At 43.9% G+C, this 23,761-nt stretch overlaps 1 long non-coding RNA gene across 1 annotated transcript; it reads left to right on the top strand.

Annotated features, from left to right (window-relative positions):
* Positions 1-4,292: 4,292 nt before the first annotated feature.
* Positions 4,293-20,275, top strand: LOC147984433 (uncharacterized). The gene is made up of 4 exons (XR_015616000.1): positions 4,293-4,559; positions 4,646-4,874; positions 5,601-5,713; positions 20,020-20,275. It is a non-coding gene; the product is annotated as an uncharacterized LOC147984433 (long non-coding RNA).
* The last annotated feature ends 3,486 nt before the right edge of the window (positions 20,276-23,761 follow it).

Below are 23,761 nucleotides of genomic sequence, written 5' to 3'. Positions count from 1 at the left end.
ACAGTCGGGAGTTATCGGGGTCCTAAATCAAATATGTTTACCTCTTAAAAATCTGGTACATAGAAAACCTTGTCATGTTGTACGTCACACAGTCTTTATCTTTATCTTTATCTAGTAATAAAGCAAACTAGGTTTTTTCGTCTGTCATAGCATTTTTTTTAAGTCCTTTTATTTTAAAGAATTCAACCCGCAGTACTGTTTTAAGTTAAAACGAATCGTTATTTTCATATTTTACGCAAAAGTCTCTGTCTTTTCTTGAGATCAACCCACTGTCCGGATTTAAATCACACCCGAACCGTTATTTTACATTTTTCAAAATCCCCCCTGATGTTTTAGATAATTCGTCCGTGGATCATATTTAAGTCAAACAAATACTTTTTAAAATCATCCATATCTTTTAAACCGTAACTCCGATTTAAACATGTTATATATGAAATTTGATTAGAAAAATATGTAGAATATGAATATGAGATTATTTTTACCTGTTAAGTATTTTTAAATATTATTTTAGAATATATTTAAGTCAAACCAAATGATTTTCTAAATTATCAGTATCTTTTAAACCGTAACTTCGATTTTAACATATTATATATGAAATTTTATTAGAAAAATGTGTGGAATCTAAATATGATGTTAATTTTACCTGTTAAATATTTTTAAAATATTGTTATGAAAGCAAATTTAAAATTTATAGCGCAAGCTCCTTTTTTTCATATCGACGGCGATCCAGATTGCAAATAAACACCCCACTATAACCATATAGGAAAAAGGAAACATCGATACACATGCATACCTCTGAAAAATGTCGTAGGGGAAAACAACAGATTTCTCATCGCGAGAGTGAGAGAAAGCGAGCGAGAGAGAGAGGGGGGAGAGGGAGGAGAGAGGGAGAGAGAGACGCCTTAGGATTAACCATATTCAACACACGTTTTTTTTGTTTTGTGTGAATACCGAGGCCATCGCCGGCGAGGATGAGAAGGAGGATAAGCGGCAACACAAATATGATGCCTCACAAAAATAAAGAAGATGAACCTATTGTGGTCTTGAGTGATGATTGTTGAGTTAAGGGCGTCTGTTATGTTTTTTGTTCCGTTGCAATGCACAGGCTCTTTTGCTAGTAGTTACAACTTGAGCATGTACACATATTTTGTTTTATGTTTTTGTGAAGAGCATATACACGTTACGCACTGCAGCTCTTGTTTTTAGTATAGCTTTCTTAGAAAGGCTAGCAATTACATATAACTGTGCATGCGAGTAGTTTTTTTATTTTTTATTTTTTAGGGCATTTTTTTCTTTTCGATGATGAGATTTGTGGAGTATGTTCTTTTTAGATTTGGTTTATGGAGTATGTTTTTTTTCGAACATCAGTACAGACACAAGCGCTCATATACACGCGCATACACTCACCTCTATGAACGCACACACACACACCCTATCTCTATGAGCACCTCCGAAAGACTGAACCGACATATCATCTTGAAATTTACGAAGTCACCGTAGGCACCTCGTCCTCGACGGGAACATCTCATCCTACTGAATGTGCATCGCCGAAAATTCTGAAATAAATTCAGACCCACGATAGAAGCCCAAGAGGCTCTCTGGTAGCTTTGGGCCGCATCAGGAAAGAAGCCCAACATGCTCTTTGCTTGGGGCACCGGAGGACCTGAAGTTGGCTTTTGGGCGCTGCTGTAACGCCCTGAGACCGATGTGCCAGTTGTCTTCCAGTTATTCGCCGTCGCTGCCTTGTCATTGCTTGCATGTCATGCATGTCATATCATGTCATCATGTGCATTTCATTTGCATACATGTTCGTCTCATGCATCCGAGCATTTTCCCGTTGTCCGTTTTGCAATCCGACGCTCCTATGTCACCCGGTGTCCCTTTCTACCTCTTTTCGTGTGCAGGTGTTAAACGTTTTCGGATTGGACCGAGACTTGTCATGCGGCCTTGGTTTACTATCGGTAGACCGCCTGTCAAGTTTCGTGCCATTTGGAATTCGTTTGATACTCCAACGGTTAACCGAGGGACCGAAAAGGCCTCGTGTGTGTTGCAGCCCAACACCCCTCCAAAGTGGCCCAAAACCCCACCTAAACCTCTCCCATCACCTAGGTCGTTCGATCACGATCACGTGGCTGCAAACCACACCTCATTTGAACTCTCCTATCTCCCTTTACCTATATATATGTGATCCCCTCCGAAATATTCGCGGTGCAAACCCTAACTTCGTCCTCCTCGCGCCGCCGGACGAAATCCCCACCACGCCCGGACATGTCCAGCCGCCGCCCCGGCGAATCCCGCGCTGCCACCTCACCCCGCCGGCCTTCTCCCTCCTCCGTGGCCCGCCCAGGCCCGGGGCATGCCCGCCGAAGCCTATCGGGGCCCGGGGCCGCACCCGCGAGAGCCCGCGTCGCCGGTCTGTGCGTCGCCGCCGCGCCCTTTACCGGACTCCGCCGGAACCCCCGCCGACTCGCCGACGTTCATCATCGCGCCGCGCGCCACCCGAGGCACCTCGTCGCCGCCCCGGATCCACCGCCGGCCGCCGCTCCGCCACGGGAGCTCCGTCGCACCACCGTGCCTCCCCGCGCCCGGTTCGGATCCGGCTCGGGCTCGCCGCCCCTCGACGCCGGCAGACCATACCGGCTGGCGAGCGCGCCCGCCACCCCTGCCCGGTGCCCGGGAGCTCGCTGCCGCACCTGCCAGGGCCTCTCGCCGACCTCCTCCGCCGGATCCCGCACCCCTGCACCTCCCCGGGCGTCTTCTTCTCTGTCTCCGGCCCAACTCCGGCGAGGGATCCGGCCAACCTCGAGATCCGTGCCAAGAACCCTAGATCTGGATGGGTAAAATATCTAAGTCCTTTCCCCCCAGTATTTTTTTGGCATTTTCATCGCATCATAACTCATCACCCATTGCTCCGATTTGTGCGTGTAGCATATCAAAATGTTCATCTCGTCGAGTGCTCTATTTCATCTCATTGCATCATTTTCATTTGAGCTCATCTTGATGCCCGAAATGCTGTTGGAAGAGGGCTATGTGATGTTAGTTGCAGATCTGTTATCAGCATATGCAGTTTTGTCATTTTTGCCATGATTAATGTGTGCTTGCTATGATCTTGAGCTCTACATGTGTTTTGTAGTATGTCATGCCATCTTTATAGGGGTATATACCATGTATTTTCATGATCTTTGTGGTGACTAGCACAAGCATGCAAAGTAGCTTACTCAATGTTGCTGATTTCAGGGACTTAAAAATATTCTAAGTCTCTGCTCTGTCCTTATTTTTATGCCATATGTTCATGTTGATTCCGAGTGATCCGTGCATCTTTTGAGCATGAACAGTAAGGATGTTTTGTAGATATTGTGGTGCTCTATCCATCCATGTATTTGTTTGCATTTATGGAGCACCCTAGCTTGACTCAATCGAGCTCTACTTTTGCTATAAAATGTTCCTGGCAGATTGTTAACATGTTTAGCAATTTTGCCGAGCTTGTTGTTGTTGATCCATGCATGCTATGATGTTGTTCTTGCCGTGTCTAGCTTCCATGCCATGTCTACTTGCTGGGTGTATGCTTAGTTTTTCATGCAATGCCTCGTAGTGAGTGCATCGATCTCGTAAACATGCCTACTTGATGTCTGTTTTGCCATGCTCCAGTTTTTCACCAAGTCTGAATCTGTTATCATTACTAGATGACTCATTGCGCCAATGGCGCAAAGGCCGAGTGCAAGTCAAGTATTGAAAGAGTATGCATTAAAATATGTAGACACAGAATGTAACATATGAAAATAAGTACGGATTGATGATAGATGGATGGTTCATGATGATTGATGTTTTCTAAAACAAAAAAAACTGATCCAAACCAAGAGTTATCTGCAAACAAAATTTTAAAATAGTTTGACAAGTCTAAGTCATACTCCATGATATATCTCGGAGCTGTGTGTTATTTACAAACTCTAATAAAAAGATTAATGAATTTTGGAATTTCATATCACCGGCTTACAATTCAAACCCAAACTCGGGGCATATTTGAATTCACATCTGAAAAAGGGCAGTCAAATACTCCTGAAAAGTCTTGGACATTTTCACATAGTTATATAAGTAGTAGCATATGTGAATTTTTTCAAGATATTTCTGATGAGTTTTGAGCATTGGAATTAATACCGAGTAGATTATGTGGGAGTAGAGGAGGAAGAGATATTACAGTCATTTTCATTTTTTTGATTTTTTTTCTTTCAACCTCTCCCTTTGCTACTGACTAATGGGTCCCTCTTGTGAACCCACCAGTCAGGATAGCAGCGCCAGCTCACGGGACACGCGCCCGCAACTCCCTGCCCCTTCACGTTTTACTCCTACTCTTACTCCACTACCTCCCTCCTCAATCCATGTCCTCTTCCTCCTGGATCCTCTTTCTGGTCGACCTCGCCGGGGACGCTGCCGCTCGCCGCTGGAACGCCAGCCATAGGAACGGGCGGGATCCACCAGCCGTCCGTCCGGCTCGACGTCCACGCCCCAGGGTCCAACATGCAGGCCCGCTGGACGCCGCCGCAAATTGCCTCATTTTTCCAGTGAGTCCTTGATCCTAGGTACTTTCCCTAACTCTGTTCAGCTCCGGCCGTCGTTCTGATGCTATTCATGGACACCGAGCATGCAGCAAACTTTTGGACCGACGCCGCCTTCCTCTGTTCCGTCAGCCGCCGTTGCAACGCTGTCACGGTCGTCCTCCTCCCCGAGCAACTCCAGGGACCGTGACGGGCCCTGCGTCTCCTCTGGACCAAGAATTCGAAGCCGCGGGTCTCTCTACTTCTTCCTTGCCCGTTGCTGCCATCCTGAATTCGCTGTCGTTCGTCCCCATGCCGTCCAGCCTCGCTACAAACAGTAGGGTGAGAAGCCGCCCTGCCTTCTCGTGCCTTCTTTTCTTTGTCAACGTCTTTTTTTTCTCATTCAGACCGTCGCTGGAGATGGTTGTGGCGCTGCCTCCTGTGACCATTTTTGTCCGGGCCAACATGTTTAGGCCACGAGCTTGTTGCCCCTCGCTTTTGCTGCTTACTGCTTCTTGCCGCTGCTACTTCTGTTGTTTGTTGACTGCTCGCTATTGCTCTGCTTGCTGCTGCTCGAGAGAAAGAGAAAGCCTTTTGCTATACAGAGTACTATATTATGTTTAACTCTACTGTTCATCAATCGAGCAGTTTCCTTGTGTGCTTCTCTAGCTAGCTTGCACACACGTAGCTTTCCTGGCTGATTTGATCTACCAAGTTCAGAAACCAACATATATTAGGCTAAGTCAAGTTGTCGCTGAGTATGAAAGTTTACTCTAATATTTGATTTATCAAGAAAATCACAGGAAAATGCTCAACCTGTTGAATTTGTAAAATCCATAAAAAAAATATAATCATTCCCGTTCTGTTTGGAGTAGTACTGCTATGGAGTTGGGATGGTTTAACTTGTACTGTAGCCATAGGAATGAGCATATTCAGTATTGTTGTTTAGAAATAAAAGATGATGCAATACTGGTTAAATTAACTCATGATCAACTGTTAGAATCTGCTGCTATAAATAAAGGTCCCTTGAATTGCATGCCTAGTTCACATAATGAATCCTTTGTGCAGGGAGTTCTAGTGACAGATTATACAAGGAGCTATGGCATGCTTGTGCTAGGCCGTTGATCACAGTGCCTCGCCAAGGTGAAAGGATTTACTTTCCACATGTTTACATGGAACAGGTATGTCTCAACGCATTGGTGTTTGCTCTTCTTGATGCCCCATAACTAATGAAACAATTTGCCACGAACAGTAGCTATTTGTGTTATGGGACACTGCTTTGTTCTTGTGTTAAAAATGACAATATGACTTTGTTTATGCGGAATAATCATCCAGGTATTTAAATGATTATCATCCAGGTATTTAAAGATCGTCCACGTACATATTTACAACCTGTTAGGGTCCTTGTGTGTGCACAGTGTGTGCTTCTCTAGTATGGTCATGTATTAGTTGACAAATGAATATCCATCAGAGGACACCACCTTACAGACAGTGTTCCAGCCTTGTAGGCCTCACCAGAAGTCCCTTTGCCAAGCTTCACTGTGATGCCTAACTTACTATTTGACAAACATCTTTGCTAACTGATAAAAGCAACAGTGCAGGTAAATAAACTCATTTTCACATGTTATGACAAACTGATTTCTTCCAGCTGACCAAAAACCATAGAAAACAGAGCACCAATACACAGAGAGACTATATAATTGTTAAGGCACAAATTGATTTGGGAATAGACCGAACATATCAGGATATACACAAGTTGACTCTGAAGAAAAGAAATTATCATCTACTAATACTCTACTAAATGAACATTATCCATCCACATCTCCAGTATTGTACTATTATACATGACAGAGAATGACTAACAGTACTTGTTTTTCTCTAAAAGTATCAAGAAAATACAGTCATAGAAAAGTTACAAAGATTTTGAGCACTAAACTCCAGTTATCAATATACTTGACTGTCTACCGATCTCCAACCGGTTAATTTATGAATCATCAGATTTACCTATAAGGGGGCAATTGTCTGTAAGATGTGATTTGCTTGCATGCATTTCATAGATAAATATGTAAATAAAAGTTAGGACTTGCTTACATACCTGGATATTTACATTCACATACATGTCCAATATATCTTCAATTCACATGTAGGACAGAAGAATGTATAGTCACAAATTCACAATTCCATGGCAGCAAAAATCTTCAATAATCTGTGAATTGTATAAAACAATGATATTATAGATCTCTTGTTTTGTTGATATATTGACATATAGAGGAAGGAGATGTAGTCGACAGGAGAGAAGCAACCATCAATCGTGCTACTGTCACCTCTCCATAGTACCATCGGTACAAAGGTACTCAAGTAAAAATCAAAACACAAAAACGACAAGTGGCACTGGGAGTTTGGAGCCCGTCCATCTGATTTAGATGATCTGGGAAAGAGCAATGATGTTGCCCACTTTTGGATTTAAAATACAATTAGAAAAGTTTAGTGAACTGGTGAATAGGTGCTTTAAGCTCATCCACCTCCTCTAGTTTTGAAAATGAACAAATCCCTCTCAAAACATAATTTAATACATCATATTTATGCAGATATTGCCAATTCAATTTTCTGGTATGCAATAGTTTAAAATAGGAACTGTTAGTGCAACATACATATACGCACTATATCAAAAAGCATGGCTTGAGTTCTTTTGTTATTAAAATGCTCCCACTTGTGAGTTTAATAGCAGTTTAGGATAAAATCCTGGATTGTTACAACAGTCACTAAAGTTGAGCATTGGATGGCTTCAAAGATCCAGCTGATGGTGGTAAACCGATGACGCACATAGTCAGCTTCCTCATCGGGACAAAGGTGACACATATCCCGGGCCAATTGTGCTGATCAGAAAGGCAAAAGAAATGGCCTATTAGACTTCCTACACAGAAGCACTGACACTTCAAACACACACACACACACAATGTATAGGACACTTTGTAGACTCAAGACCTCTATTATAGGTGTGCTAATGCCTAAAGTGCCAGAATAAATCATGCTCCTATGCACATCACAACACAGACATGCATAAACACATCACAAATTTCTGAAGAAAAGGGTCGGGGCGTCACAAGGCCGCATGATTTTCATAGGAAAGACTTCTGATCATGTGTCATCTAAAAGTATATACACATATATAGCTGACATAATTACCTCGTGAAGCTATTAGCAAGGTAGTAGCAAAATATTATGCTATCCTAATCATATTACTAAATAAATATTGACCGAATGTAGTCTAGGTTTCAAATTTGAAAAGGGAGAACAACTCACCATGCTCATTGATTTCTTGGTGGACCCATGTTTCCTATCACCAGTCCCCTCCCTGCTGCCCGAATCCTCATTGATCTCTGAAAATCTTTAAATGAAAGCATCTAAACAACCAATATGTATCTACAAAATAGAAAATAAATAAATTAATAAAAGCTATCTAATTGATGGAAGGAACTTCATTTTATAATGGAATTCACTCTATCAGGCAAACTGTGATGATTTGGCATCCAAGGTCAAAACATCAACATACAATTAAAATATTTAGACATGACAATAAGTGAGACATGATGTCATAAAAAGTAGAGTTTTTCTCAATCATTCATGTGGGACAAAATACATAGTTGATATGCTTAATAATAAGTTAACAAAGATGACAGCCAAACACTAAAGCTTTGGTTTCATCATAACACATTAATCTTTGTCATGTACAATCTGGCCATCAGTACCTGGCATCTCATTTTACAGTGGAACTCTCTTTTCCCTAGGCAAGCGGCGGTAATGTAGCAGTAGCACTTCTTTCTCATGTACTCATGTTGGACAGAACAAATATCAGATGCTGAGAAATCATGTTAAACATGAAGCCAAATAAGCATTTTTGCATAAACCAAAAGGATAAACTCACCTTGGGGTAGACTGCAATCATCTGATAATCACATTAATCCTATATAATCAATTCAAACAGATTCATCGGTCAAAATACGACAAATAGCTTCCACCGCATAGCTTTATTAAGGGTACTGTTCAATGTCGGGCTGCAAAGCATAAACACATGTTACTACATTTAAATCTATGCTGCTAAAAAATAAGTGGTAAGAATTATGAAAATATATAACACCCTTTGCCAAGGATTCCAAAAACTGAAAAGAAAGCGATGCCCAATATGGGGTCTTCTATATGTGCACCTTATATTTCCTATATGAAGAAGAATAAGAGATGAACCACTAACCTACCAAGCAGTCAAGCGAACCTAATGGTACTGGTCTCTTGCCATCGAGGCCAATGCGCTTGACTTGGCGCTGCGTGCTACTGGCTTTCTTACTCTTGTTGTCCTCTCCCTCGAATGCAATGAATAGCAGGTATATACACCAGAGAGAAAATGTAAGGAACTGAACATATGACATATCCTTCATCAATTCTTAAATAAAAAACTAAAGTTCAGTTTTTCTCATTGGCTCATAGTCTTCTCTTCAATCCTTGCTTCTCACAAAGAGTTTTCCTCTCCCTCCAATGCAATGAACATCAAGTGCATACTCCATAGAGAGAATATTAACAACTGTACATATGCCATGTCCTTCATCAATTCTTAAAAAAAAACTGAAAATGAAGCTCTTCTCATTGGCTCATAGCCATCTCTTCAATCCTTGCTTCTCACACAGTGTTTTCAGATTCACAAATAACCAAATAAGGAGGCAACCAACAACATATAGTAGCACATAGCAGCAGCACGTAGCAGCAGCACAAGCAGCAGCCAGGCCTGGGAGCAGCAGAACCAACAACAAACACATCTACCAACACAAAATCGAAGGGAGGGGGAGGAGGAAGGAGCTCACCTGCCTGAAGAGACAAGAACGACCTGAGGAGGAGGCTGAAGACGACGGCGACGGCGCCATGGACAATCGAGCCTGCACTTGTTGGGAGGAGATGAGGAGAGGTACGTGGCCGCCAAGCCACCATGCTGCCTCTTCGAGGACAACCTCCTCTTCGCTAACACTGAACAAAAAAATAGGAAGCCATGAATTAGGAGATGAGCTCAGGTTACCATGCAAAGATGAGTAAACGGTGAAGAAAAATCTCACCTGTGACGGGTGATGGGACTCTGCAGGTAGCCGCCGGGGCTGGAGCTTAGCCGGGTGGGTTCCTCTGCGGCTCTGCTGCCCTCACTGTAGCAGCCGCTCCTACTCTCCTGACGGAGATATGAGCCCGATCCAGAATCATTGCGCGCGGCGCCGGATGCCGGTGACCTGCGCCTGATCCGCTGGATGCCGGGGCTGGATCGAACGTGGTGGAGCACCGCTGCTGCACCTCGAGCACCGGGGAAGAGGGCCGGGTGAGAAGGCGGCGGTGCGAGAGGAGCAGGGGAGGCGAGACGGGGCGGAGTGGGGTGGGGCTCGAGGAGGAAGAGGATTGGTCCTGGTGCGCTAGGTTTTCGAGAGAGAATTGGTCCTGGCTCTCCTCGCCGCTCCTCTAGTCCAACCCATCTACTCAACACACTGAAATGTGGGCTCAAATGGTAACCGGGACCACCGATGCAGCAGGGTAGGTATCAGCTAGGTAGACCAGCGGGAATCCACCTCCTCACGTGGCCCTCGGCCAATCAAGAGCAGCCCACCCTCACCCAAATGTTCACGTGCCTTGACAAAAACCCACCCTCTGCTCGCTGGCCCCCGCAGCCTCACGACCCCACTCGTCATCCTCTCTTGAAGCGGCCATGAATGTGGAAAACAGTGGACGGTTGACCAGCCGCCAGCAGCCAAAAAATCACTGTAGTTAATCGATCGGGTGGTTACAAATGCACAGCGCGTGCAATGCCTCCAGAATGGCGGGTAGTCTAGCGGGATTTATAGGTTAGATTTGCTATGTTCACATGCTTGCAATTGTTTTTTCCGATCCATTTTGGCTCATGGTCACTAATGGACTTTTGTTGTATGCTTTGAGTAGCTTCATGCCATGCTTTTCTTTGCCATGATATATTCCTGTAGCATGTAGTTATCATGCTCTAAACATTGCTTCCTGATATTAAATTCTTGACTTGTTATTTTCACCAAGTCTGAAACCTGTTATCATTTGCACTTTGGCCATGCTTTTTTGAACCTGTTAATGAGTGAATTAGCCATAGCTCAGTGTTCATCTTTTGTCAAGCATCTTGAGTGGATCCCTGCCATGTATTTTGTTGTCATGTTGGATTGCTGTAGCATGTTGTTCTTGATGCATTTAGGTGGTCTCGTGCTGATTATCGCAGACTGGTGCCATATTTGTTTTGCTTGCCATTTCCAAACCGTGCATCCGATTCCGGCGATCCTTATATCGATTTCGACCGAAATCAACTCCTCTTTCCAGTGGCACTCTTGGATTTCCAAGTTGAGGACAGGTTCAATAATTCATTTCCAAATCTTGCATATGCATCACATATCGCATCCCGCATATCATGCCATGTTTTGCATCATGTTGATTGTGCATTGCACGTGGTTGATTGTGTCTCCCTTTGCTTGTGTTCTTGCTTTGGGTAGAGCCAGGAAACAAATGTTTACGAGGATCAAGCTTTTCGTCTTCTCGGAGAACTTTGCAGGCAAGATGACCATACCCTCGAAATCACTTCTATCTTTGCTTGCTAGATGCCCGCTCTTTTGCTATGCCTATGCTACGATACCTACCACTTGCTTATCATGCCTTCCATATTGCCATGTCAAACTTCTAACCCACCATTTCCTAGCAAACCATTGTTTGGCTATGTTACCGCTTTGCTCAGCCCCTCTTATAGCGTTGCTAGTTGCAGGTGAAGATTGGAGTTTGTTCCTTGTTGGAACATGTTCTTTGTTGGGATATCACAATATTATCTTGTTAATCTTAATGCACCTATATACTTGGTAAAGAGTGGAAGGCTCGGCCTTATGCCTGGTGTTTTGTTCCACTCTTGCCGCCCTAGTTTCCGTCATACGGGTGTTATGTTCCTTGATTTTGCGTTCCTTACACGGTTGGGTTATAATGGGAACCCCTTGACAGTTCGCTTTGAATAAAACTCCTCCAACAAGGCCCAACCTTGGTTTTACCATTTTCACTAACAACCTAGCATTTTCCCTTGGGTTTCACGGACTCAAGGGTCATCTTTATTTTAACCCCCCCGGGCCAGTGCTTCTCTAAGTGTTGGTCCGATCTGAGTAGACTGCGGGGCCACTTCGGGGAAACTTGAGGGTTGGTTTTACTCGTAGGATGTCTTATCCGGTGTTGCCCTGAGAACGAGATATGTGCAGCTCCTATCAGGATGTCGGTGCATCGGGCGGCTTTGCTGGACTTGTTTTACCATTGTCGAGGATGTCTTGTAACCAGGATGCCGAGTCTGATCGGATTGTCTTGGGAGAAGGAATATCCTTCATTGACCGTGAGAGCTTGTGATGGGCTATGTTGGGACACCCCTGCAGGGATTTGAACTTTCGAAAGTCGTCCCCGCGGTTATGGGTAGATGGGAATTTGTTAATGTCCGGTTGTAGAAAATCTGAAACTTATCTTAAATAAAATGCATCAACTGCGTGTGTAACCGTGATGGTCTCTTCTCGGCGGGGTCCGGGAAGTGAACATGGTGTTGGAGTTATGTTTGACGTAGGTTGTTCTAGGATCACTTCTTGATCATAGATTTCTTGAACGTGCTTTGCCTTCTCTTCTCGCTCTCATTTGCGTATGTTAGCCACCATATATGCTAGTCGCTTGCTGTAGCTCCACCTCATACCTTTTACCCTACCTATAAGCTTAAATAGTCTTGATCGCGAGGGTGTGAGATTGATGAGTCCCCGTGACTCACAGATTACTTCCAAAACCAGCTTGCAGGTGCCGATGATACCGTGCAAGTGACGCAACCAAGCTCAAGGAGGAGCTAGTTGAAGATCGCGTTCGTTATGTTGTTCCGTTTCCAGTTGATCAGTAGTGGAGCCAAGTCGGGACGATCGGGGATTTGTGTAGCATTTGGGGTAGTCTTCTTTTATTTTGGTTCCGTAGTCGGACCTTTAGTGTATTTGGATGAATGCAATGCTTTATTCATGTATTGTGTGAAGTGGCGATTGTAAGCTAACTATGTATCTCTTTCCCTTATGTATTACATGGGTTGTGTGAAGATTACCTCACTTGCGACATTGTTTTCAATGCAGTTATGCCTCTAAGTCGTGCTTCGACACGTGGGAGATATAGCCGCATCGAGGGTGTTACAAGTTGGTAATCAGAGCCTTCCCCGACCTTAGGAGCCCCCTGCTTGATCGAATCGCTGGCGTTGTTGAGTCTAGAAAAATGTTTTGAGTCATTTAGGATTATATATATCGGAGAGTAGGATTCTTTTTACTCCTTAGTCCCTTTGTCGCTCTGGTGAGGCATCCTGACGTAGAGTTTTGACTCTTCTCTTCTCAAATTTCACTAAAAAAATTTAGGATCACGCGGGTTTCTTGGAATCGTTCCGATGGTTTTGTGACGAGAACATTGTTCTTGGTGCCTCCTGACATTTAGGGGTTGTGGCAGTGTCCCAGGGAGTTGAGCTCCGAGGTGTTGTCGTCACAATTTTATCGTTGAAGTTCTGGAATATCTGAGTTTTTCACCGACATCGAAAATCTCTTTTATGCAGTTGTTGGTGAGATAACCTCGACGCCACCCAGTACTGGGGCGGGAGTTCGGGAGTATTACCATAATTCGTATAACGGATGCTTTTCGAAGGTTGAGGTAAATGATTTCCGAAGGTTTCTTGGTTATGTGTTGAAGGATGGATACAGCTAGATGTAGGATCTGTTAGTTTTGGGTGAGATATTATGCTTCCCCTGTATCCCCAACACCTGATTGCATAACCGGAAAATTTCGGGAGTTTATAAGTGGGAATTCAAGTAGCTCTTAGGATATCTTTCCGACAGATGTATGATATGAAATTGGGGTTCGACGTCTAGTGGTCCGCCTATCCAAAGTTGGTTTTACAGTGGTCTTGTTGTGTCTTAAATAGTCCTTGGCTATGCTGACTCGGGGACGTTTCGTATGTCATGTGCACTGCCTTGTACATGGTGGTGTTGTACGATCGAGCCCGTGTAGGCCCCACCACGAAAACTTCGGACGAAATCTTTATCATATGTTTGTTCCGGCTTATTTTCAAGCCAATCCTTTGTTTTGTTTTGAGTTGTGGTATTCGAGTTGCTTCGAAGTCAAATGTTGATTCCATACCTTTCCTAAATGGTGTTCTCATACTCCGATGTAAATACCAATCCTTCATCATAATCGAGATTGTCATATCAACCCTTTTTCAACCGGTGTGCGTCTCTTCAAGTGGATCCCATCATTTTCAACATCCGCAAGATCAACTCAAGCATTCTCAACGGTGTTTGTTTCATTCGTCCCAAATTGTCTTTTGTTTTCCCGTCCACCCATCCTTTTTTCTTCGAGGACTCAGATTTCTTAATCAAGTATCATCTTATTAATGAGAAGTCTCTCCATTCTTTTTCGCCAATGTTCTTATCCGGTGATTGTCATGAAGATTCTAATGGAGTTTCAAGTTCGTCATTCTTCATTCTTTTCATCCCCGGTGGATTCAATTCAAGCTTTTGGTGTTGATCATATCCTTTAATTCGTTTCAATGTTTTTCATATCGGTGCACCTCATATTCATTCATTTCTCGCTATTCAATTGTTTCGGAGTGCCGAAGATAGCTCAGAAGATTCGTGTTTACACTCTGCAGTCGTTTAAGATCTTTCGAGGATGTTATCTCATTCAAGCCATTTAATTCAACCGGCGCAATCTATCTTTTAAATCATTCAGCGGTGTTTCTTTTGAGTGGGCCCTAACCCACATGTCTTTTTCCAGGATCTTACCTGACTCTTCTAATTCTCCCGGAGCTTTCCTCAAAAATTATTTTCGAAGTTTGACGTAAGAATGAATTATCATCAGTCAAATGTCTTTCCCCAAGATCTTTCAAACTCTTTTCATTGTTGGCTCAACCTCTTCGCTTTCATTCTCCCGGGGTGTCTCATCAATTATCATGGTGGTGTTTCTCATCATCATTCTCCAACCTACCGGTGCTTCTTTCAAATATCCTCTTATCAGTTCGTGACCTCTTCGTTCTCATGTATCTTAACTCTTTAATGTATGTTCGTTCATTTGCTAATCCTTACCGGTGATTCGTCCTTTTACTTCATTCGTTGTTCAATTCTTACGGTGGCTCTTCCAGGATTCTCTTCCACTGTTATCATATCAATTCATTCATTGTTCCAATCATACTGGTGGTTCGTTGAAGACCTTCTCAAGTTTGCGCTATATCTACCTTAAATCCTTTCTACGAGAATAAGTAGTATGCCAATTCCATTGCTTGTCATCAATTTGAATTGGTGAAGGATAAGCATAATGTAATTCTTATTCTTGTTTCATTGAGTTCATTCAATTTCTTTTTCCGGAGTGGTCCATCATATCACATTCTCAGTTCGAGATGCTTTATCTTTTCTTTTCCCGGAGTTCCAAGCTCTCATCATCACGGAGATCCATCTAAATCATTACAAGGTTTCACTTTATGTTTTCAACTTCTCTTTCTTTTCGTTATCCTTTTTGTTACCGAAGTTCTTCATCAAGGTTCTACATGATGATTCATCAAGGATTTAATTTCCTTCTCGAAGTGTTCATCAAGATTCTTTTCAAAGGAGCTCAAGCATTCTTCATCTTGCATAACGAAGTCCAATTCATCCTATCTTATCTTTGAGGTGGTGTTATGTCATTCGTGATAATTTCCCGTCGTGTTCCGTGATTCACAAGTTGTCAGGAATGAGATATTTAAACCCATCAATCTCTTCATTGGAGTTTATCTTGGGTTATATTTCACCTAAAGCTTTCCCTAAGGATTGTTGCTATTATGGTGCTCATAAATGACCCAAGTTCTTCATTTATCCTTCTGGTGAAATAATCTTCTCGTCTCCTTGGTGTTATCAATCCAATCTTTTGTTTCCATAGTGGTAGAATTTCATGTCAGTTTTGAGAAGTTTCCCATAAGCCCACTGTAAGCTTATTCTTTTCGTTGTGGGTTTCCCAACTACTCTGTTCGCCCCTTCTCCTAAGGATGCTTGTCAAGCTCTTTCGAGGAAGAAGATGTTGTTTTCTCCTCCGTTCATTCCATTCCATCCTCTCATTCATCCCGGAGGCATTGTATTGTTGCTATATTCACCCATCATCTCGTTTTGTCAAAAGATCATGTTATTTTCGTGCTTATCCTTTCAACCGGAGTGTCATTCCCTCTGCTCAAGTTCTTTTCATCTTATCAAGTCTTGTATCACTTTTCAATCGGAGTGCTGCCCGAATTTGTTCTTCCTTGTTACTCTTCCCTACCGGAGTGTTTTCAACTTTGTTCTTCTTCGTTGCATTCTTTCTTTCAATTGTTCAACATCTCAAGGTTCGTGGTTTCACTCGTTTGTCAAAGAAGCAACTTAGTTTTACCTCTTCTTTTTCTCTTCCGTTTTTCCTCCGGTGCCATTCTAGATCTCGAGACGAGATCCTCTCGTAGTGGTGGAGTGTTGTAACGCCCCGAGACCGATGTGCCAGATGTCTTCCAGTTATTCGCTGTCGCTGCCTTGTCATTGCTTGCGTGTCATGCATGCCATATCATGTCATCATGTGCATTTCATTTGCATACATGTTCGTCTCATGCATCCGAGCATTTTCCCCGTTGTCCGTTTTGCAATCCGGCGCTCCTATGTCACCCGGTATCCCTTTCTACCTCTTTTCGTGTGCGGGTGTTAAACGTTTTCGGATTGGACCAAGACTTGTCATGCGGCCTTGGTTTACTACCGGTAGACCGCCTGTCAAGTTTCGTGTCATTTGGACTTCGTTTGATACTCCAACGGTTAACCGACGGACCGAAAAGTCCTTGTGTGTGTTGCAGCCCAACACCCCTCCAAAGTGGCCCAAAACCTCTCCCATCACCTAGGTCGTTCGATCACGATCGTGTGGCCGCAAACCACACCTCATTTGGACTCTCCTAGCTCCCTCTACCTATATATATGTGATCCCTTCCGAAATATTCGCGGTGCAAACCCTAACTTCGTCCTCTTCGCGCCGTCGGACGAAATCCCCACCGTGCCCGGACATGTCCAGCCGCCGCCCAGGCGAATCCCGTGCTGCCACCTCACCCAGCCGGCCTTCTCTCTCCTCCTCGGCCCGCCCAGGCCCGGGGCAAGCCTACCGAAGCCCATCCGGGCCCGGTGCCGCACCCACGAGAGCCCGCGTCGCCGGTCTGCGCGCCGCCGTCGCGCCCTTTGCCGGACTCCGCCGGAGCCCCCGCCGACTCGCCGGCGTTCGTCCCGAGGCACCACGTCACCACCCCGGATCCACCACCGGCCGCCGCTCCGCCGCAGGAGCTCCGCCGCCACCACCGCGCCTTCCCACGCCCGGTTCGGATCCGGCTCAGGCTCGCCGCCCCTCGACGCCGGCAGACCGCACCGGCCGGCGAGCGCGCCCACCGCCCCTGCACGGTGCCCGGGAGCTCGCCGTTGCACCTGCCAGGGCCTCCCACCGACCTCCTCCGCCCGATCCCGCACCCCTGCACCTCCCCGGGCGTCTTCTTCTCTGTCTCCGGCCCAACTCCGGCGAGGGATCCGGCCAACCTCGGGATCCGTGCCAAGAACCATAGATCTGGATGGGTAAAATATCTCTAAGTCCTTTCCCCCCAGTATTTTTTTTTGGCATTTTCATCGCATCATAACTCATCACCCGTTGCTCCGATTCGTGCGTGTAGCATATCAAAATGTTCGTCTCGTCGAGTACTCCATTTAATCCCATTGCATCATTTTCATTTGAGCTCATCTTGATGCCCGAAATGCTGTTGGAAGAGGGCTATGTGATGTTAGTTGCAGATCTGTTATCAGCATATGCACTTTTGTCATTTTTGCCATGATTAATGTGTGCATGCTATGATCTTGAGCTCTACATGTGTTTTGTAGTATGCCATGCCATCTTTACAAAGGTGTATGCCATGTATTTTTGTGATCTTTGTGGTGACTAGCACAAGCATGCAAAGTAGCTTACTCAATGTTGCTGATTTCAGGGACTTCAAAATATTCTAAGTCTCTGCCCTGTCCTTATTTTTATGCCATATGTTCATGTTGATTCTGAGTGATCCGTGCATCTTTTGAGCATGATCAGTAGGGATGTTTTGTAGATATTATGGTGCTCTATCCATCCATGTCTTTGTTTGCATTTATGGAGCGCCCTAGCTTGACTCAATCGAGCTCTACTTTTGCTATAAAATGTTCATGGCAGATTGTTAACATGTTTAGCAATTTTGCCGAGCTTGTTTTGTTGATCCATGCATGCTATGATGTTGTTCTTGCCATGTATTGCTTCCATGCCATGTCTACTTGCTGGGTGTATGCTTAGTTTTTCATGCAATGCCTCGTAGTGAGTGCATCGAGCTCGTAAACATGCCTACTTGATGTCTGTTTTGTCATGCTCCAGTTTTTCACCAAGTCTGAATCTGTTATCGTTATTCGCTATGTTCACATGCTTGCAATTGTTTTTTCTGATCCCTTTTGGCTCATGGTCACTAATGGACTTTTGTTGTATGCTTTGAGTAGCTTCATGCCATGCTTTTCTTTGCCATGATATGTTCCTGTAGCATGTAGTTATCATGCTCTAAACATTGCTTCCTGATGTTAAATTCCTGACTTGTTATTTTCACCAAGTCTGAAACCTGTTATTATTTGCACTTTGGCCATGCTTATTTGAACCTGTTAATGAGTGAATTAGCCGTAGCTCAGTGTTCATCTTTTGTCAAGCATCTTGAGTGGATCCCTGCCATGTATTTTGTTGTCATGTTGGATTGCTCTAGCATGTTGTTCTTAATGCATTTAGGTGGTCTCGTGCTGATTATTGCAGACCGGTGCCATATTTTTTTTGCTTGCCATTTTCAAACCGTGCATCCGATTCCGGCGATCCTTCTATCGATTTCGACCGAAATCAACTCCTCTTTCCAGTGGCACTCTTGGATTTCCATGTTGAGGCCAGGTTCAATCATTCATTTCCAAATCTTGCATATGCATCACATATCGCGTCCAGCATATCATGCCATGTTTTGCATCATGTTGATTGTGCATTGCACGTGGTTGCTTGTGTCTCCCTCTGCTTGTGTTCTTGCTTTGGCTAGAGCCGAGAGACGAGTACGTGATCGAGGAGCCCGTTGAGTACGTTTACGAGGATCAAGCTTTTCGTCTTCTCGGAGAACTTTGCACGCAAGATGACCATACCCTTGAAATCACTTCTATCTTTGCTTGCTAGATGCTCGCTCTTTTGCTATGCTTATGCTACGATACCTACCACTTGCTTATCATGCCTCCCATATTGCCATGTCAAACATCTAACCCACCATGTCCTAGCAAACCGTTGTTTGGCTATGTTACCGCTTTGATCAGCCCCTCTTATAGCGTTGCTAGTTGCAGGTGAAGATTGGAGTTTGTTCCTTGTTGGAACATGTTCTTTGTTGGGATATCACAATATTATCTTGTTAATTTTAATGTGCCTATATACTTGATAAAGGATGGAAGGCTCGGCCTTATGCCTGGTGTTTTGTTCCACTCTTGCCGCCCTAGTTTCCGTCATACCGGTGTTATGTTCCTTGATTTTGCGTTCCTTACACGGTTGGGTTATAATGGGAACCCCTTGACAGTTCGCTTTGAATAAAACTCCTCCAGCAAGGCCCAACCTTGGTTTTACCATTTGCACTAACAACCTAGCCTTTTCCCTTGGGTTTCGCAGACTCAAGGGTCATCTTTATTTTAACCCCCCCGGGCCAGTGCTTCTCTAAGTGTTGGTCCGATCTGAGTAGACTGCGGGGCCACCTCGGGGAAACTTGAGGGTTGGTTTTACTCGTAGGATGTCTCATCCGGTGTTGCCCTGAGAACGAGATATATGCAGCTCCTATCAGGATGTCGGCGCATCGGGCGGCTTTGCTGGACTTGTTTTACCATTGTCAAGGATGTCTTGTAACCGGGATGCCGAGTCTGATCGGATTGTCTTGGGAGAAGGAATATCCTTCGTTGACCGTGAGAGCTTGTGATGGGCTAAGTTGGGACGCCCCTGCAGGGATTTGAACTTTTGAAAGCCATGCCCGCGGTTATGGGCAGATGGGAATTTGTTAATGTCCGGTTGTAGAAAACCTGAAACTTATGTTAAATAAAATGCATCAACCGCGTGTGTAACCGTGATGGTCTCTTCTCGGCGGGGTCCGGAAAGTGAACACGGTGTTGGAGTTATGTTTCACGTAGGTTATTCTAGGATCACTTCTTGATCATAGATTTCTCAAACGTGCTTTGCCTTCTCTTCTCGCTCTCATTTGCGTATGTTAGCCACCATATATGCTAGTCGCTTGCTGCAGCTCCACCTCATACCATTACCTTACCTATAAGCTTAAATAGTCTTGATCGCGAGGGTGTGAGATTGTTGAGTCTCCGTGACTCACGGATACTTCCAAAATCAGCTTGCAGGTGCCGTTGATACCGTGCATGTGACGCAACCGAGCTCAAGGAGGAGCTCGATGAAGATCGTGTTCGCTACGTTGTTCCATTTCCAGTTGATCAGTAGTGGAGCCCAGTTGGGACGATCGGGGATCTATGTAGCATTTTCGATAGTCTTCTTTTATTTTGGTTCCGTAGTCGGACCTTAATTGTATCTGGATGATGTAATGCTTTATTTATGTATTGTGTGAAGTGGCGATTGTAAGCCAACTATGTATCTCTTTCCCTTATGTATTACATGGGTTGTGTGAAGATTACCTCACTTGCGACATTGCTTTCAATGCGGTTATGCCTCTAAGTCGTGTTTCGACACGTGGGAAATATAGCCGCATCAAGGGCGTTACAGCTGTGGTGAGCAACAGACACGATGTTTAGTCCCACCTCGCGCATCTTGTACCTATGAACATTACTTTGAATCAATATAAAACCGGCGAGGTTACTCAAAAAAAAGTCCCACCACGCTCAGCGAGCAAACAAACAACCAGCTTATAAGCAAACGCTTGCATGCCAACTGTCCCTTCGGAGATATCCGATAAAATTGGAACAATACAGAGAAGATTAGTATGATCCATTTTTTGTGATCTTTGTCCCATACAAATGCCACGTGCAAATTTTGAGGAAAAATGGTTAAGCATTTTGGCCTGCAAAAGAAAAAACGAATCGAAGACCAAATGTCATCCTAATTTTATTTTTTCACTGACGAAACACCGCTGCTCCGTTTCTCAAGAAAATTGTCAAGAATGCTTGCGACACCAACACGATCATCTACAAAGTTTTTCGGAATTTTTCAAAAACATTTAAAAAAAAGGGGTGCTGTTCACCCGGGAGCCAAAACGCCGCGCCCCCTTACTTACCTCGTTATTTAATACTCCCTCCGTAAACTAATATAAAAATGTTTAGAATACTAAAATAGTGATCTAAATGCTCTTATATTAGTTTACAGAGGAAGTAGCAAATATAATTACTGCATGCATGTGCTGATTAACCCATACATCCTGATCTAACAATATACGATTACTTTTCCGCTAAATGTATGAGCAACAGTGTACTATGCACCGTTCAATGTTAGTGCGAGTTTCGGTCTTTCTATCTTTCTATCTTGGGTTAATGGGATTAAAATACTTCGCTTTACCAGCCGGGCTGCATCTTGATGAATTGCAGCGGACATGACCGAAGACTTGTTGCTGAGAAAGTGAGACGTGCAGAACTGTTACGATTTTGCAAGTACGCGTAGCTTTTTTGGGAGGCAAGATGGAAATATACAGGGAGGTATGTGTAAAAACACAAGTGAGCTGATCCCACGCCGTCCATGTAGATCGGACGTACCATGCAAGCTCGGAGCACGGTATCATGCCATGCACCGTATCACAAGATATTTCCCCCTTCTCATTTCTCGTTTTGGTCTAAAGATGTTCTCTTTTACCGCGCCAGTACCTGGATTGTTCATTCCTGGCACTCGCACCTTTCTGATTTTTTACAACCACATTGTTTCCTTCTCTCTTATGGGATTCTAAAGTACAAAAGAGGCCATGCGTCATTTCATTCAACACAATCAGATTATTATTGATTTTGGCAACACATTTCTTCCAACCAGACACTATTTCATTGTACTTGTGAGATTTTAAAGTAGTACAAAAAGAGGCTATGCGTCATTCCATTCAACACAACCAGATTATTATTTTAAAGTACAAAAGAGGCCATGCGTCATTCTATTCAACACAACCAGATTATTATTGATTTTGGCAACATGTTTCTTACAACCGGACACCATTCGTTCTCTCTTATGGTATTTTAAAGTACAAACAGCCCCTAAGATACTTCATTCAAAACACTATAGATTTGGCAACACATTTTCTGCACTGTAAAGATGTTTGGATGAAGTATTTTGTGTCTTTAATTGCACCCACCCATGAATAATTTCAGGAGATAGTCTTAAAGGTATGATCAAGCTTATAAGAATCAAAAGCATCACCACTTCGTACAAAAAAAGAGGATCATCTAAAAAAGGAAAGAAATATTCGGACTGAAATAGACCTCAGTATTTGTGTGGGAATGTCTTCTTTGTTACGTGTTGCCCTTCGGGCGGCACAGGGGCATTTCCCGACTCACTAATTGAGGCATGCAAATGCAAAAGAATTCGTATTTCAGTAAGCCAATCTTTGATGCACTTGCCGGCTATCAAATAGGCCAAGCAGCAAGGTGCGCGCATCCATGAAACCTGGTAAACCGATAGTGAACTGAGCATAGCTCAGATGGTTAGATTTTTTATGGTGGAACCAACCCATCATGTTTTAAGTTCTAGACTTGGTATTGGTGGTTGCATTTTTTAGATTTATTTCAAACATTTCGGTGATGTGCGTTCAGTGAGAGGAGACATTCCCGTTGACCACGAAGGTGTTTGTGGCGATTTCATCAATTTCAAGATGATGTGTCAGCTTAGTCTCTCAGGGTGGCTCATAGAGGTAGGGTCTGCGTGTGTGCATTCATATGTGTGAGTGTATATGCGTATGCATGAGCGTATGCGTCTGTACTGTGTCAAAAAACTAAACCGATAGAATGCACCAAATCAGCTCCGCTTAACTCAACTTGCCGCCCAAACGCGATGCCGAGACCCAACAAAGTTGCAACTTTACTCAGGCCTTGAGAGACCACAATAAATTTTCATCGGCTATCTCAAGGGGCATGCCACGGTCAGCCATAGCGAAACTCCTTTGCAACATGGCACGTGTTGTGAAACTATTTTGCAACATGGTGCATGTTGCAAAGAAAAGCTCACAGCATCATCATAGTAGCGGAAACATTGTTGCACCATTGCAGCATGACCGTCGTTGCAACATCTTGTCATTGTAGTACAATCACTATTGCAGAAGCACATCACGGCAGGATCATTGTAGCAGAAGCATCCTAGTGCAACATTGTTGTCGTCTTTGCAACATCGCCAATTTTGCCAAAGGGCACCCATCGATGTAGAAACATGCCGTGGCAACATCGCCGTTGCTTGTGACAAAGCCATTCATGCCCGACCTTGTGGCGCCTGACGACCATCCTTACAACATCCGACCATCGCAGCACCAACAACACCCTGTAGCGCTGGTCACGACCATGGGGGAAGGGACACTTCTTTTCTCATATTTCTGTGGAGTGATGCAGACCACCGGAGTGGAGCAACAATGTTTTGGGAGGAGGCGTGTGGGTGGAGACTGCTGCAGGGGGAGTTGATGTCCTCACCGCTGAGATCGGGCGATCACGAAAGGAAGTAGAGGAATCAAAGCAGACGTGCCTTTGTGTTGCTAGGAACATCTGGGTACGCTCGTTCAAAGAAGAGATAAGGAGAAGAAAGGGGAAACGTGAAGGAAATATGCCCTAGAGGCAATAATAAAGTTATTATTTATATTTCCTTATATCATGATAAATGTTTATTATTCATGCTAGAATTGTATTAACCGGAAACTTAGTAAATGTGTGAATAGATAGACAAACAGAGTGCCCCCAGTATGCCTCTACTTGACTAGCTCGTTAATCAAAGATGGTTAAGTTTCCTGACCATAGACATGTGTTGTCATTTGATGAAGGGGATCACATCATTAGAGAATGATGTGATGGACAAGACCTATCTGTTAGCTTAGCATAATGATCGTTTAGTTTTTCTGCTACTGCTTCTTCGTGACTTATACATGTTCCTCAGACTATGAGATTATGCAACTC

The sequence above is a fragment of the Triticum urartu genome, chromosome 2A (assembly GCF_056163025.1).
Source record: "Triticum urartu cultivar PI428250 chromosome 2A, HENAU_Tu73, whole genome shotgun sequence".
NCBI classification, from domain to species: Eukaryota; Viridiplantae; Streptophyta; class Magnoliopsida; order Poales; family Poaceae; genus Triticum; species Triticum urartu.
The sequence above is the reverse complement of the archived record's forward strand: the minus strand, read 5'-3'. Positions and strand labels throughout refer to the sequence as shown.